Source organism: Rhinatrema bivittatum, chromosome 8, assembly GCF_901001135.1.
Source record: "Rhinatrema bivittatum chromosome 8, aRhiBiv1.1, whole genome shotgun sequence".
NCBI classification, from domain to species: domain Eukaryota; kingdom Metazoa; phylum Chordata; class Amphibia; order Gymnophiona; family Rhinatrematidae; genus Rhinatrema; species Rhinatrema bivittatum.
In genome coordinates, this window is record NC_042622.1 from 227,730,634 (window position 1) to 227,745,741 (window position 15,108).

At 38.8% G+C, this 15,108-nt stretch overlaps 1 protein-coding gene across 1 annotated transcript in view; it reads right to left on the reverse strand.

Annotated features, from left to right (window-relative positions):
• Positions 1-9,213: 9,213 nt before the first annotated feature.
• Positions 9,214-15,108, reverse strand: part of LOC115097804 (involucrin-like) — a 110,065-nt gene continuing 104,170 nt past the window's right edge. Inside the window, exon 7 of the mRNA XM_029613867.1 lies at positions 9,214-11,518. The gene's annotated coding sequence lies outside the window, so the exon portion shown is untranslated. The remainder of the gene's footprint in view (positions 11,519-15,108) is intronic.

Consider the following 15,108-nt stretch of genomic DNA (forward strand, 5'->3'; position numbering starts at 1 on the left):
GGCCTACCAACACCCCCAACTCACGAGCAATCACAGATTGTACAACTCAGGAACCAGACTCTGCCAGAAATCCAGATGGCAACTCTGTCCACATATATCCAGACATTATCACAGGACCCAACATTAAAATTTGTAACCTATCATTAAAATCATCCATTGTACTTAAAGACTGGAGGATGGCTAATGTAACCTCAATATTTAAAAAGGGCTCAATGGGCAATCCAGAAAATTATAGATTAGTGAGCCTGACTACAGTGCTGGGAAAAATACTGGAAACTATTCTAAAGATCAAAATCACAGAACAGATAGAAAGAAAGTTTAATGAAACACAGTCAGCATGGATTTACCCAAGGCAAGTCTTGCCTCACAAATCTGCTTCATATTTTCTTTTTGAAGGGGTTAATAAACATGTGGATAAAGGTGAGCCAGTAGATGTAGTGTATTTGGACTTCCAGAAGGTGTTTGACAAAGTACTTGGTTGAAAGACAGGGAACAATGAGTAGGATTAAATGGTCAATTTTCTCAGTGGAAAAGGGTGAACAGTGGAGTTCCTAAGGGATCTGTACTTGGACCGGTGCTTTTCAATATATTTATAAATGATCTGGAAAGGAATACAAATGAGGAAATCAGATTTGCAGATGATACAAAATTATTCAGAGTAGTTAAATCACAAGCGGATTGTGATAAATTGCAGGAGGACTTTGGAAGATTGGGCATCCAAATGGCAGATGAAATTTAATGTGGACAAGTGTAAGATGATGCATTTAGGGAAAAAAATCCATGCTGTAGTCACACGATGTTAGGTTCCATATTAGGAGCTACCACCTAGGAAAAAGATCTAGGCATTATAGTGGATAATACTTTAAAATCGTCGGCTCAGTGTGCTGCAGCAGTTAAAAAAGCAAACAGAATGTTAGGAATTATTAGGAAGGGAATGATAAATAAAATGGAAAATGTCAATGTTGCTATCGCTCCGTGGTGAGACTGCACCTTGAGTACTGTGTACAATTCTGGTCGCCGCATCTCAAAAAAAATATAGTTGCAATGGAGAAGGTACAGAGAAGAGCGACCAAAATGATAAAAGGGGATGGAACAGCTCCCTTGTGAGGAAAGGCTAAAGAGGTTAGTGCTATTCAGCTTGGAGAAGAGACGGCTGAGGGGGGATATAATAGAGATCTTTAAAATCATAAGAGGTCTAGAACGGGTAAACGTGAATCGGTTATTTACTCTTTTTGAAGTTAGCAAGTAGTAAATCTAAAACTAAATTTATTTATTTATTTTAAGCATTTTATATACCGAGATATGTTGGGAACATCATCTCGGTTTACAGATAACTAAAAATAGCAAGAAGCTTCACAGGGAACAGTTAATATAGCGTATAAACAAGACACCCTTATAAAAAGGTGTCAGCATTATGAGAAAATTCTTTCACTCAATGCACAATCAAGCTCTGGCATTTGCTGCCAGAGGATGTGGTTAGTGAAGTTGGGTTTAAAAAAAGGTTTGGATAAGTTCATGGAGGATAAGTCCATTAACTGCTATTAATCAAGTTGTGTTAGAGAATTGCCACTGCTATTACTGGCATCAGTAGCATGGGATCAACTTAGTGTTTGGGTACTTGCAGGCTGGATTGTTCACTGTTGGAAATAGGATTCGGGGCTTAATGGACCCTTGGTCTGACCCAGTATGGCAATTTCTTATGTTATAAACTACAAGATCCAAAGCTCATTCACCTGCTCTTCTTCCAAAGTAATATATGCTGTCTATATTTGGCAAACAGGTCAATCCCTACGGAAAAAACTAAATGGATATAAATCTATTAGAAATGCAACATTCAGAAACCAGTAGGTGAACATTTCAAACTTCCAGAACATTCTTTATCTGACCTTAAAGTTGCCATATTCCTAAAAAGGAACTTCAAAGAAACACTCCAGCAGGACACTGCTCAATTGGAACTCATCAAAAAACTTAACACCTTCTTCCTATGTCTGAACAGAGACAATGGCTTCATAGCACACTACAGCTATCTATGAACTGTTCACAGATCATGCTCTCTCTTCACTTATCTCAGTTGTCAGTAGGCTGTTCTATACCCTATTTGCCTATTCAATGCTCTCTCTTTATTCTGTATCTCCCCCCATCTCCATGTATTTTATTCACCTCTGTACTTCATTCATCTGACAAAGTGGATTCTGTCCTGAAAGCTCGTGTCTCAATAAATTGGTTAGTCTATAAAGTACTCCCCCCTCTCCTGGGCAGCCAATGCAATGGGCAAATGAGCTGCCGCGTCCCTAGTGTGTCCATGGCAGCAGGTACCCAGGAGATGTGGCTGTGCACCAGTTTGGCAAATGGATGCTCAATTTACGAGTGTCCATTTTCCTAACCCGTGGCTGGATTAGGAAGACGGACACTCATGAATTTAATGTCTGTTTTCCTAACCCGATCGCAGTCAAGAAATTTTTTTTTTTAAATGTTGCTTCCTGTGGTTCCTCCTACTTAGTATTGGGCCAATACCAAGAAGGAGAAACCACAGAAAAGCAGTATTTTTGGCTTTCTTGTGGTGGCTTGGAGCATATGAAGACACAGCTCTGCATTTTAAAACATGTGCTTCAGGCACAGTGATTTTTTTGTATTGGGGTAATAGCTAATAACCTTATCTACATGGCATTTACATGTGAAGAGTGCTATTAGCTGCTTTGGATGCGCTAATCCCATAATTGCATCGGGAATTTTTCTAGTGCATCCAACCACATGGCAAACTGTGTGCCAGGCTGATCACACTGTATTGCATCGGCCTGTAAACATGGCTATCCCTCCCAATATTTAGGATTACATTTGATACAGAAAAAAATTTCACACTACTGAATGAAACTTTTTGGAAGAAGTATTTCATAAGTGCAATTTTGGACCAACCTTCATTATGTTGCACTATGACTCACTAGTCTCATTCCTCTCTCTCATGTGAATAAAATCAGACAGGCTAATACTATCAGTGGATATGTTACTGAAAGTATGCCCATAACGATTAAAAATATAGGTAATAAAATAATGGTGGATACCTTTTTATTGGACTAAATTAGTAGCTGCCAAAAACTAGTCAAGAAATGTAAACACTCTCTTCCCTTGTCCAAATACTCTAGCTACAATACAACTGATACCCTAACTATACAAGAAAGAGAGGCAGTTCCTTAATTTTGGATTAAATTTAATACATTGCTTGATTACCTTTCAAGAGTTTACTTCCTCCCTCAGATCCAAAAAATGAAATGAGCAAAATAAGACATCTGCCACAAAATAAATGAATCATAAGATGTATTCCCATGATAGTGAGAAGGGGAAGGACTTGATGTGTTAAGAGTGATCAGAAGGGTAACAGCAGGTTAAAAACTTCCAAAACCTTGTCAAGAAATGTATTCTAGTCCAATGAAGTATCATCATATATATTTTTGTGTTTAACCTTTATTTCCATGCATTCAAGTGAATTAACACTGCAACTACTACTTTGTAAAAGAAAGTGAAACTGATAAAAACTTGAAATTAGGAAATCAAGGACTATGCAGAAGCAAAATACAAACCTTACAGCACAGCTGGAGAGAAATCCAAGCTAACAATAGAGTGCCATGAAAATTAAAAACAACAAAAAAAAACCAAAACCCCAAACCAAAAAAAAACCTCAAACAAACCAAGATTCTCTTATCCATGACCAGATGGAGAATGTCACATCTCAAACAACCAACACAACACTTGGTGCAGAAAACTGGACTAGCTGGATAAAATCTTTCAATACTGGACCTATCAGAGGAATTGGAGCATCAGAACAAACATACAGCTAGTAGAAGAACATGATACTCATTAGATCTCCCATAAGAAACTCATTGATAAGACTGAATGGAAATGGAAATGAAATAGAGATGATAAACTTCTCTAACAATTATTATAGCAGAGTCTCAAGACTTTCCAAGGACATTCTACCTTTTCTATCAAACTGGATGAAATTCTAACTCTAATCTGGAAGAATTTTTTTTTTTTTTTTTTTTTTTTATAAAGAAAAGTAAATTTCCATGAGAAAATGCTTCAACACACTGGATTACAAATTCAAAAGAGCTTTTTCATCCCACTATGTGGACAAAATAATAAATTAGACAATTACACAGCTTTTCAGCAAACAGAGGAAAATTCTGTACAACCTCTCTCACATAGAAAGAACTGCCATTAAAAAAAAAATAATAATAATATATCCCTACCAAAAAAAAAGAAAAAGGTTAAGTCTGCAGACAAAGGAGGATCTGCAGTGATTACAGAAACAAAAATACATAGAAGGAAACAGATAGCTCAAATAATGCCTACAAGGAAACTGGAGGTACCTACATAGGAATACAGTGAACCAAAAAAACTTAACATTTCCAAAGTAAGTACAGTCAAATTGATACCAGCCCATTCTTGTCTGTAGCTTCTATATGCTACCTAAAATCCATAAACCCGGAAACCTTGGCACACTCGCAGAGGAAATATCTGGATTAACAGAGGGGATTCTCAAACCCTTGGTACACAACACAATTTCATACAAGACATTACAGACTTTAACAGGTTACAGAAGATTAAACACCTATCACCTGACACTTGATCAGAAAAGATGTAAAATCACTGCACAGCAATGCTCCCCAGGCAGATGGCATGGCTGCATATGATAAATTCCTAAATACATTCAGCCTGGACTATCAATGCACACTGGAAACTACTAAAAAAAATTTAAATTCATCCTGACAAACAACTACTTCAGCTTTAATAATGACATCTATCGACGGATCATGGGCATCAGGATGCCAACAGAACTGTAAGATGTTTGAAAAGATATTTCAAATTACCAGTATATTGATATTTTTAGGATTTGGTCTAAGAGAGAAGACAAATTTCACAACCCCATGTATTTTATCTTCCCGATCAGACCTCAACATGGATTACTCCACATAAAAAGTGTAACTTTTTGGATACCAGTCATAGTCAACAGTCACCTACAAAAATGTTGTAGACAGAAAACCTGACATATGCAGCTTTTACAGTTTCAGTTTCCACCCTTCAAAACCGGGATTTTTCTGGTAAGGGTCCCATTCTTTGGAACTCTTACGGAATGGCTGCGATTAACCACTTGCCCCAATCAATTCCAGAAGCTGCTGACAAGTTGTTTGTTTTGACAGCCCTACTACATATGATAGGCTACGCTCTGTCCCAAGTCTTAACTGATTTCTGGTTTTACGTTTTATTTTATGTAACTTTTATTGTGAATATGCTCTTTGGTAAAGCTGCCATGAATACCAAGATATGTCTAGGTTACAAGTGTAAAAAAAAAAAAATACAAAGAGGTCCACTATACAAAGCCAAGCCACATGGTACCATCATGTTTGCTTTGACCCAAAATCTGAATCCTTCAAACGAAAAGGCTACAACCCTAAAATCATCTCCAAGCCTGCATCTTCATTTAATAGGGCAAACCTATTGCATTATGAAGAAAAGAAAAAGAGTGTTGTAACATAACCTAGGGCAGCAAAAACTGAGAAAACTTATAAGAGACCTGCTACCACCACTCCTGGAGAATGAATCGTTAAAAAATTATTTTCCAGGCCTGGTACTAGCCTTCCAGCAATCACCTAATATGAGGCAAAAACTAGTAAGCAAGCTTCTAACAGAAGTTCAGAAAAGAGTGGTACAAATTCATGCAATACACCACACTGAAAACTATGACAACACGTCACAGGACCCCCCCTCAGTTATTCCCATGGGAAAGTCATTCAATGGAAGGTGTCTAATTCAGACTCCTCCTCTAATGTAACATCTTATTCAATGCAGAATATATGAAGAGGGATGCCACATTGATGAGACCCACCAGACATTAAAGACAGACTTACACAGACACAATCCACATCACAGGGTAGACCCAAGGCAACTCCTCCATGAGTAAACATTTGTCAAGACCAGACCACTCCAGCAATGACCTTATGATCAGAATACTGACAGGAAAATTTAGAAATATCCAAGAGGGTGAGAAATTAAAGTGATCAAATACTTCCAAGCTGACATGAGGACTTGAGAGAGACTTGGATTTTTTTTAAATTATTTTTTAACTCTATACTAGAAATAAATCTATTGCCTGTCATTTTATCCTCACTCTAACACTTCAAAACCCCCTTTCCACACTAATGTAATTTGCAATTACTTGTACTTGCTGGCAATGTCATCTTTAGCTCTGACCAGATTCTGTTTGGGCCTGAGGAAATAAAAAGATACTTTTTTTTTCTTTTAAATTGAACTTTACCTACATTCAAGTGGACTAACAAGGCAATTACACTACCTTATATGCTGATGATATCCTAATATTTGTGCAATACCTGACATTCCTATGCCCAATAGTTCACAGACAGTCTTTTAGAGAATTATTGATCTAAAAATAAACTGAGATAAATCTTCATTCAGTTATTCAGTGTTGGCAAAGAGAGGAAAACTGACATATACAGGATAACCTCCCACTTACCTTGACTGGTAGAATAAATGTTCTTCCTAAATTGGCGTACATAATTTAAATTACTTCCATCAACAGTCCTGAAAAAGTATTTAAGCTATAGTCAGGAGTATCTTTAAATTTATCTGGGCCCATAAAAATGCAAGAATTAGTTACATTACAGAAATCTTGGAAGGAAAGGTTTCAATTTGATTTTCAGTTATACTATTGGTTTGCCCAACTAGTCCATGTAGCTAAGTGGTTTAGCAATGAATCCATGATAATGTTGAAAGTTCATTGGTATCTCATTATTAAGGAAGTTGCTTTATAAAGGAAACAAATCAAATCACACACCAGCTATGGCTTTTTCAATTGCTGTTTTAAATAAACTCGCATTTTATTGGAAGAAAATAATTTGATAACAATGCAGATTTCCACTGTGAAAGAATACAATGTCCCAAAGAGCTGGTTAATCCAAAAAAGATATATATAGACTAGCAATTATATTTAGAAAGCACCTTTAAAAAGTCACAGAAATACAAAGATTTTGATATTCCTTTTACTCATTTTTTAAAAAATATCTTTGGTTAAGATACATTATTATTACTATAATGGGCTCTCTCCATAAAAAGCCGTGACTGCTTCAACTGAGTTTGTGATACAAAGGTGTCTAAATAAGCTTCTGTCAAATTCCTATAGTGTGCTAACATCGTAAAGGGCATGGCCCCCTCCTCAAAGCTAGGGACAAAAAAGGAATTCAGATGGTATACAACTGCCCAACAGAGGGTGGCTAGAGGTTTTTTGGTAACACTATAAAGATAGTAATCAGTGCCCATTTTAGATTAATTCACTTTAATTCTTATGACTCTCAAACTCTATAAAGTGTTTTTACTCTCTTCCCTGTGGTAAATGTGAGGTTCTCTTATTCATACGATTTGGCATGGATAAAGAAATTCTGGAAAGAGCTACCTAATTATAAATATTTAAAGCTAAAATGGAATTATTCCCTACACTTGTATTAATAATTACATTTTTCTGAACATACTATCCTGAAACGTTCTAATTTGTTATTAGTCTGTACTGCCCCCACCTTGCCTAGACCACCCACCCTTAAAATGGAAGGATTCATGGCCAACCATAGACGAGGCTTGGCCAGCTGGCATTTCTGAGACTTCACCTTTGGAAGAGGTTGTGTATTATAGTCGAAGTTGTTCGGATACATTCCAAAATGGAAAAAAAAGTGGGTTTCCTTTTTACCAGGTGAACTGTGACATCTACATTTTAAAAACTCGACATTGTTTTATACATTATCTGTGAAATTACACACTGACATTCTTTTTGCTTTTATTTCTCGAATTATAAAAAGTAATACAAATAATTAAATAAGATAACATAGTAAGCCATAATCCAATGAATTAAGTGAGGTCTCCTGGTACACCCTTTGGTGCCAGCTGCAGGGCAAGAAATGATTTTCATGTTCATATATTTGGGCACACAACTAACAATTCCCTGCACAGAACCACGTTTTCAAGCTAAAATCTCTTTATACAGCCTAACCCATCTGCTCACCACTCCAATATCAGCAATAACACAATTTTAACAATTTTCAACATGACAGATCTTTAACTTTACAGTGGCTAACTGCTCAAGAGATCAGTGCTCTATGCCAGATTCACTTGCCAAGGCAACCCTGCCACAGATATTGCTTAAAGACTGAATTGATCCAAAGCCCAGCTAATAATGTGTAGGTAGGTAGGTGTGTGTGTGTGTGTGTGGGGAACGGGACTTCATGCTTTCATATAAATGATTTTTATTATGTAGTTCTGTTGCAGATTACAAGGTTTATTTTATAATCTCTACACAGTATGGTCCTTTCATATATAAAAACACAGTAAGTCAGAACTGGGACGATTCAGAGTGTCTCAGGCTGTAATGAAAATGGTCTGCCCAAGAAATTACAAATACAATTTATACAAAATACACAGTTTTGCGACTTTACAATAATCTGTCTTCAAAACACATCTCTTGGTCCTCAGCAGCAACGTGGACATCTTCTGAGCAGCTTCTGCAATCCCCAGTTCTGGTCCGTGTTCTCTGGATAAGTGCATCTTGCGTCATCTTCACCCTACTTCAGGATTTCCAACTGATTTCCCAGCACGTCAACCCAAACAGGTCACAAAACACACAGTCACGTACTAACATGCAGCGTATTGCAAACCACTGATCAGGTTAATAACCATCAATCCCCACCCTCCCCATTTCTTGACTAAGAGGGTACCGAGCACTTTCGTGTTCTCTCTCAGCAGATCTGTGTGAGTCAGAATAGTACCTTCTGAGCCAAGGGCTTAAAGAATATACAGTTGGACTGCAATTTATGCACAGTTACAGGCTTGCTTTGAATAAGCACTGTGTGAGGAAAAAAACTGGAAAAGTCCCAGTTCATCTTAAGATGTTCTTAATGGATTTGCTCTCGTAGTACAAAAGATACAAACTAGGCTGCAAGCCTACTACCGAATGCTGAATTGGCATAAAATTGAAAAATTCTCAATGGAAATTCATTCAAAGCATTAAAGTGCACATGGATTTACCATATTAGAAACAGATTCCGTAAAGAGAGCAACTATAAATCACATTCTGCTAGATTTCAGAGACATTATATGAAAGTATTAATGGAGAGAAAACAGACTAAACTTGCACATCATTCAAAGCAAAGTGTTACATGCATTAACTTTGTTTTTATTTTTGAAAAGGCTTGTTCAATCAGGATGCACATTACTAAAGTTTAAACCATAGGTTACAGAGATTTAAACATCTAGGTGGTTCAAAGAACACAGCATGGGGGAAAGCAATGTGATCAGTCTCGGGGAATGGACAGTCACCAATCTGGTTTCTCTGCTCCCAGTCTATTTTCTTGATCCATTTCTTTCCCAGCACTGTGCTTTTTTTTGTTAGCAGTCCATCACAGTACAGAGGATCTTCTCCTGATCCAGGAAAAAGGAGGAAGGCACGCTCTTAAGCTCTGCAAAGCCTTAGTATCGTTCTTTGTTGCAGCTGTCAGAGATGGTTTCTTCGAAAATGGAGCGAGGAGGGCCGTTCCCACCGTTTAACGTCAGACTGCATTCCACACAATAAACGGTTTCAAATTACACATTTCAGCCTTAGTTTACACATTTTTGGTGTTCATCACAGTTTTTACAATGAGCTTGAAACCACATCCAGCAGTAGATGGTCTTGTGCATCTTGCCAAGTCTTGAAAGAATTTCTTTTTCCTTGCTCTCGCCTCAAACTTTCCAGTAGTTGTCACAGTCCTGGAAGAGTTGACTCAAGCAGCTGCACCATTTTCTTTTTTAAGAAAACGCCATACATTCTGTACAAAACGTAGCACGTGGTGGCAGTTCATTCAGGTGGTACTCCAGGGTTGTCATGATGCAGCAGCTTTGGTTTTTGCATACGTAAAGCGGCCAACACAGTCTACCTTCCGGCTGGTGCTGAACACGCGGCATCTGCATCTCCTCAAGCTGACCAAGCGCCAGAGATGTCTGGATTTTCATAGTAGCCATCCAGTTGCATGGGAATAGTGTACCTTTTCATTTAATACACAGTTACTGTGAAAACATTACAGGAAGCTATAAACAGCTGATTCTGTAAACTGCCAAAAGCAGCCCTCGGCAAAACTCATTCCTCTCTCCATCTAAAGCAGACTTTACCATTCTGTTACATTTTTTTTTTTTATATGCAATCCAGGTCACAAAAAGAAATACTGGCCACTGTCACCAGTTCTTTCCTCCCGGCAGGTTTCCTTATCTAGGGAAAGGAACTCTCGTACAGATGGATCGAGCCTTTCCTTAATACGGTGGTGCTGTGAAGACTCTGGCATATTAGGCGGCAGCAGCCACGCATCCTCTGGAAACTCCTCACGGGCTTTGCAGGGTAGTCATATGGGCACACAATCTGTACCCCTCCAATCGGAAGTCGAGATGATGTTCGTACAACTACACAGTTCTACAAGTTCATGTTCTAAATCAGGCACCATCTCCACGCTCAGGAGACCAAAACTCCAGCAAAGAAAACAAACCCCAGTGCATTTTACAATATTCTGTTGCATCTCTGTTGGGGTGGGGGAGGTGTTAAAAGATGCGCACACACGATTTAAATATGACAGTCACAATCTGAATGACTGCCACTACAATACTACTCTGTTTTACAGTAAAGGCAATTAGATTTTAACACCGCTGCATAACAAACACAGAATGGTTTGAATTCAAGCTTTTCACATACCCAATCTACAGCGATAGAATAGGGCCCAAGTCTCCATTGGTCACTCCGATTGGCCAATCTGGACTTTTCCAGGGTGTAAACTCCCAATTCCCAGCTGACGTCAGACATTTAGAAATGAACTTGGCCCAACAAGGTAAACCGGACTTATAGATGAAAGAAGCAGATACAGGGATGGCAACATAGTGAGGGAACAAAGCAATTTGGATTTACAGGCTAATTAAGTCCAATGTAAAATGGTTACATTGATTATTCAGTTTCACTTCTGAAACTGTATGTCTAATTATCTGTTGTCAGACATACTGTCTGATCTGGGATATCCAATATTAACAAAGAGGAACTGCCATTCTCTCCACCTCAACACATTAAAAAAAAAAACCCCAAAAAACAAACTATGTAAAACTCACCTGGAGAAATAGCTTTTATGAGGATCAAAGAAAAGCCATGAGTAAATCAATCCATTCTTTTTTAACTTGCAAAATTTCTCCCAGGTAGAAACATGGCAATTGAATGGTGATAAAGACTACATTTAAATTCCTACTAAAAAGATAGTTTACTGGGGCTATAACAAACAGTATCACCCATACGGGACTATTTCCAACGATACTGCTAATTTATGCTAAACAAGGAAAATAAAACTCACTCTAAGAAAATTTTGATTATAAAATGAAACAGTAAAGCACAAAGCACGGAAGTAGCTTTTACATTTTTCACTGATGCCTGTAGTCTTCACGGAAGAGATCCTGCAAACTAAAATGACAGAAAAGAAGCTAGTGACTCGGTTACAAATGTAAACACATTGGCACAATGTTTCACGTTTGTACAGGAACGTCATTTTCAAAGCACAGTCCCTGCACTGCCAAGCAGATGACCAGGGAACAGCTTCATGCTAACACGAGCAAGGTCAAGTGAAAATGGTAATCCACTTGAACGATACTGCGCTGTAAACTACTAGAGCACAGAAATGTGGAATTTGAGACCCAGATTAAAATCCCATTCGTATATGGAGGTGGCAGTAGTGGGATAGTAATCAGAATCTCCATACATACACATATATGTATTACAATGACTTCAACACCAAAGGTTACTGTCCTGGGATCTTCTCCCAAATTAGAAGTTGGGTACAAGGAAGCTCAGCTGCACTCTCCAGTGCAGCAGCTTCAGCCCCTCTCAAAGACTTCACTGTGGAAGGACTACACTCTTACACCGCTTTCAAATCTCTAAATAATACCTGGGGTACTTTAAAGGCTTTTCCATGCTGCATAAGCAGGTTTCAGTTGCCCTCATGTGGCCCTGAGTCCAACACCACCAAATACAGTCCACCAGCCACTGACTAAGGATGGAAGCCATGCCAGCCATGGACCTTTGGCCTCTCTACCCTCTCCCCTTTTAAACTCTCTCACCCTAATTAAGATACTCTACTTCTGAAAAGTAAGTGTACAAGAGAAGGGTAAGGCACATGAATAAATTTCACTTCTGAAATAACTCACTCGCAGCCAGGTTGATGGATATAGGCGAGGACTACCACCAAGCTTTAGATTGTGTCCCCTTGTTTTGGGCTCAGCAGTTTCTTCCTGCTCCTTTAAGGCTTCCACCTCAATCAGAACCGAATCCTCATTTACCCGGGGTTCCCCCTACACTGGGATCCTTCCCCCTGAGCCTGTGAGCACGGCTTCTGCAGCATTCCCAGCCCCAACTGGCTTGGGGGGAGGGGACAGAAACTAGACCATGAACAAGTTATTGGTTTAATGGGAACATTTTGTTCAATTGAAAGCAAAATACTGTTCCTATTCCAATACCTAATGACTTGGGAATTAGCTTTCATGGAGCTGCATCCTGCTATCTCAGCTACAGGGAGCCACTCCAGTACTTGGTCTGCATGTGGGATGGGTACAGGAGGTATGTGTAAGGGCTCCATTACAAGGTGCAAGGAAACCAAAGCTCTTACATGTGCCAATTTCTACAATATGAAATAAGCATGGGTTTGTTTTTCTTTCCCAGTTACTACAAGAAAACCAAAAAGGTGGCTTACTGCTCATGTGCATCAGATACCTTACACAAAGCATCTACAATCGGTTTCAAAAAGGTTTTAAGAAAGCAGTTTAAAAAAAAAAAAATTCATTTTTCAGTTGAATATATGCTCACACAAACATGTTCTGACAGACATATGCTACATTTAAAAAGCAACTTAACATACAGTAATAGGAACAAAACATCTTGTTCCCATTTTAACAGCAAGTAGTGGAAAAACAGATTGAATTCCTTCAAATTGTACGCATGCCCAGATTTCTGACAGAAAACAGCGCCAGACAGTCTTTCAGCCGTTGTGAGAGCAAGCGGTCCTGAAAGTTTCAGCATCAGCCCCTTCCCCCATATCTATTCAATATTTTCAACAGTATAGTCAGTCTGTTCTTAAATAATTCAAAAGTGGCTCAACAAACCTCAGAACAGAAGGTAACAGATTTCTTGCTAGTGAGTTTGTGAAGATAATTTGAAATGATCCAGCCATAGAAAAGCAGAAAGGTAGGTTTCCCCCCAAAGACACCTAGCGGATATGGAAGAGGCATATGTGGAGGGGGGGATAAGAGAAGCAGAGTCCTTTCTCTGTCCACTAAGACCCAAGTATTACTATCACCTGTATTTCCCTAAATATTCCCTTACACGACAATCAATTCTTACAGCCAAGGCCCCTAAGCTCTTAACCGGAGGCGGCTACTACGGTGTTACAGCAGCAGCTCCCTCAGCTGAGCAAGTATTTCAGCCTGGCTGTTCACTGCCTAACCCTGTGCACAGTCACTAGCTCATAGCTAATCACCACTTCCTGGTCTGGTCCCTGAGAAAGGCTTCTGATCCCAGTGCTGTCAATCCCTCAACTGTAATACAAGGCAACTAAACACTGAAGGGGAGCATCAGCGAATTAGAAAACATTCTTTGGCTATTTTTGTGATTATTTCTCAGTCAGGTGGGGCTGTGAAAGGCACAGAAAACCAAGATCCGCTTTGCCAGCAGCCTAAATCCAGCATCTAAACAAACAGCACCATTTATATCCCAAAAGACCAAAATCTGAAAAGCAAAGTCGCATTCCTGTGACAGGTGTTCTCCATGGGCAGCAGTACTATACAGCCACATATTTGGGTGACATCACCCCATGGCGTTGGTGCAAACCTATTCCCTAGATAGAAATGCTTTCAGAGCATGCATGGTATTTCCCGCGCATTTGCCACCAAACATTGTTACCTCACTATTTGATTGTTGATTTGAATAAAGAAAAAACTATTACATAGCCTCACATCTGGAAATTCCCAAGCTAAGTGAAAGAGTTGTGCGCTGACTTTTCTGGGGTTTTTTTTTTTTTCTCCTTCACAATTTAAATGGGGAAGTTGAAGTTAATGAATCTTAAATGTGTTTAGGATTGTTTCTCCAAGTCTTTTGGCACTTGCTCCTCATGCAGACAATGTTTCACAAAAGTATATATAGAGGACCAAGTGGCTGCTCTGTGGATTTCATAAGGTGAGACTCCATTTAAAAGAGCTATTGAAGCTGCTTTTGCTCTTAAATTAAGAACCTAAGTTGACATATTGGACAGACCGAGGGTCAATCAAGCCCAGCATCCTGTTTCCAACAGTGGCCAGTCCAAGCCACAAGTACCCAAACAGTAAATAAATCTCATACTACCAATGCCGATACTAAGTAGTGGCTATTCCCCAAGTAAACTTGATTAATAGTTCATGAATTTCTCCAGGAAACTGTCCAAACCTTTTTAAAACTCAATTATGTTAGCTGCCTTAACCACATACTCTGGCAACGAATTCCAGAGCTTAATTGCATGTTGAGTGAAAAAGATTCGAGCATGGTTATATTTTCTGGTAAGGAAATAGTAGATTGAATTTCATTCTGTTACAGGCATTCTCTTATCCAGCTGGACAAGGTTTGTTTACCTACTGGCAAATCCTAACTTTGAATTGCTGGAAGGTACAAATAGCTGAATTGTCTTTGTAATGGATTTAGTTTCTGAAAAATAAAACCCTTCTAAAATCCAAACTATGCATTAGTTTCTTCTTGTATAACTGCTTTGATATCTTCTGAGAAGGGAAGGTTCCGTACTATGAGAGATTCAACCTCCAAACTGTCAGAGTGAGTTTGTACGTGTGGTGAAGGAGCAGTCCTCCATCCTACAAAAACAAGTTTGCTTACCGTATACTCTATTTTCTGTGGATAGCTTGGTGAATTAGCCATGTATTCTGGGTTTTTCTTCCTCCGGTCCTCTAGGTGGCGGAGATCCTCAAAGCACACAGAGCTAAGCTCTGTGTATCTGCTTGCGTATATAACCACATGGTTCC